We start from the raw sequence: 2,500 nt of genomic DNA on the forward strand, positions 1-2,500 counted from the left end.
ACACATTGAGTGTTTCTCAAAACGCATACTACCTCCGAGCACGCAAACTGGAGCACGGGAGGGTCGGAGTACGAGTCCAAATCAAAGACAGAGCATAGAGGGCCCTTCTGAAATGCATACTACGTACTACAATATTTGATATCTTGATCCGTTAATAAATACACGCTGTGATCATTATGGGCATGTTTACCTGCCTACTTAGAGTAGATAGCAAGCCCATAGTAAGTCAATAGGGCTAACTGGCTAGCTACTAGTACGGTTAGCTAGTCAGAAAGCTACGAAGAATTGTTAGCTAGCAACAACAAATCTAACTTGAAAAAACATTTTTGCCTGTTAAACTAGCTGGCTAGCTAGATTATTACGATTCTCACATATCTAGTAGCTGTGAGGTAATACAGTAGGCGGAGTGCTGCTCAGTGTGAGGTAATACAGTAGGGGAGTGCTGCTCAGCATGAGGTAATACAGTAGGGGAGTGCTGCTCAGCGTGAGGTAATACAGTAGGGGAGTGCTGCTCAGTGTGAGGTAATACAGTAGGGGAGTGCTGCTCAGCGTGAGGTAATACAGTAGGGGAGTGCTGCTCAGTGTGAGGTAATACAGTAGGGGAGTGCTGCTCAGCGTGAGGTAATACAGTAGGGGAGTGCTGCTCAGTGTGAGGTAATACAGTAGGGGGAGTGCTGCTCAGCGTGAGGTAATACAGTAGGGGAGTGCTGAGGTAATACAGTAGGGGAGTGCTGCTCAGCGTGAGGTAATACAGTAGGGGAGTGCTGCTCAGTGTGAGGTAATACAGTAGGGGAGTGCTGCTCAGCGTGAGGTAATACAGTAGGGGAGTGCTGAGGTATTACAGTAGAGGGAGTGCTGCTCAGCGTGAGGAAATACAGTAGGGGGAGTGCTGCTCAGTGTGAGGTAATACAGTAGGGGGAGTGCTGCTCAGTGTGAGGTAATACAGTAGGGGAGTGCTGCTCAGTGTGAGGTAATACAGTAGGGGAGTGCTGCTCAGTGTGAGGTAATACAGTAGGGGTAGTGCTGCTCAGTGTGAGGTAATACAGTAGGGGAGTGTGAGGTAATACAGTAGGGGAGTGCTGAGGTAATACAGTAGGGGGAGTGCTGCTCAGCGTGAGGTAATACAGTAGGGGAGTGTGAGGTAATACAGTAGGGGGAGTGCTGCTCAGCGTGAGGTAATACAGTAGGGGAGTGTGAGGTAATACAGTAGGGGGAGTGCTGCTCAGCGTGAGGTAATACAGTAGGGGAGTGTGAGGTAATACAGTAGGGGAGTGTGAGGTAATACAGTAGGGGGAGTGCTGAGGTAATACAGTAGGGGGAGTGCTGCTCAGCGTGAGGTAATACAGTAGGGGAGTGTGAGGTAATACAGTAGGGGAGTGCAGAGGTAATACAGTAGGGGAGTGCTGCTCAGCGTGAGGTAATACAGTAGGGGAGTGTGAGGTAATACAGTAGGGGAGTGCTGAGGTAATACAGTAGGGGAGTACTGCTCAGCGTGAGGTAATACAGTAGGGGAGTGCTGCTCAGCAGGAGGTAATACAGTAGGGGAGTGCTGCTCAGCGTGAGGTAATACAGTAGGGGGAGTGCTGCTCAGCATGAGGTAATACAGTAGGGGAGTGCTGCTCAGCGTGAGGTAATACAGTAGGGGGAGTGCTGAGGTAATACAGTAGGGGAGTGCTGCTCAGTGTGAGGTAATACAGTAGGCGGAGTGCTGCTCAGCGTGAGGTAATACAGTAGGGGGAGTGCTGAGGTAATACAGTAGGGGAGTGCTGCTCAGCAGGAGGTAATACAGTAGGGGAGTGCTACTCAGCGTGAGGTAATACAGTAGGGGAGTGCTGAGGTAATACAGTAGGGGAGTGCTGCTCAGCGTGAGGTAATACAGTAGGGGAGTGCTGCTCAGCGTGAGGTAATACAGTAGGGGAGTGCTGAGGTAATACAGTAGGGGAGTGCTGCTCAGCGTGAGGTAATACAGTAGGGGAGTGCTGCTCAGTGTGAGGTAATACAGTAGGGGAGTGCTGCTCAGCGTGATGTAATACAGTAGGGGAGTGCTGCTCAGCGTGAGGTAATACAGTAGGGGAGTGCTGCTCAGCGTGAGGTAATACAGTAGGGGAGTACTGCTCAGCGTGAGGTAATACAGTAGGGGAGTGCTGCTCAGCGTGAGGTAATACAGTAGGGGGAGTGCTGCTCAGCGTGAGGTAATACAGTAGGGGAGTGCTGCTCAGCGTGAGGTAATACAGTAGGGGAGTGCTGAGGTAATACAGTAGGGGAGTGCTGCTCAGCGTGAGGTAATACAGTAGGGGAGTGCTGCTCAGTGTGAGGTAATACAGTAGGGGAGTGCTGCTCAGCGTGAGGTAATAGTACGTAGTACATAGCACGGTAGTACGCAGCACGGTAGTACGCAGCACGGTAGTACGCAGCACGGTGGTACGCAGCACGGTAGTACGCAGCACGGTGGTACGCAGCACGGTAGTACGCAGCACGGTAGTACGCAGCACGGTAGTAC

General features: G+C 51.2%; 1 protein-coding gene across 2 annotated transcripts in view; it reads right to left on the reverse strand.

The window, feature by feature from the left end:
• Positions 1–2,500, reverse strand: part of sec63 (SEC63 homolog, protein translocation regulator) — a 48,260-nt gene that overhangs the window by 24,136 nt on the left and 21,624 nt on the right. The gene's annotated exons all lie outside the window — the stretch shown is intronic.

This window comes from Oncorhynchus tshawytscha, linkage group LG18 (genome assembly GCF_018296145.1).
Source record: "Oncorhynchus tshawytscha isolate Ot180627B linkage group LG18, Otsh_v2.0, whole genome shotgun sequence".
Taxonomy (NCBI): domain Eukaryota; kingdom Metazoa; phylum Chordata; class Actinopteri; order Salmoniformes; family Salmonidae; genus Oncorhynchus; species Oncorhynchus tshawytscha.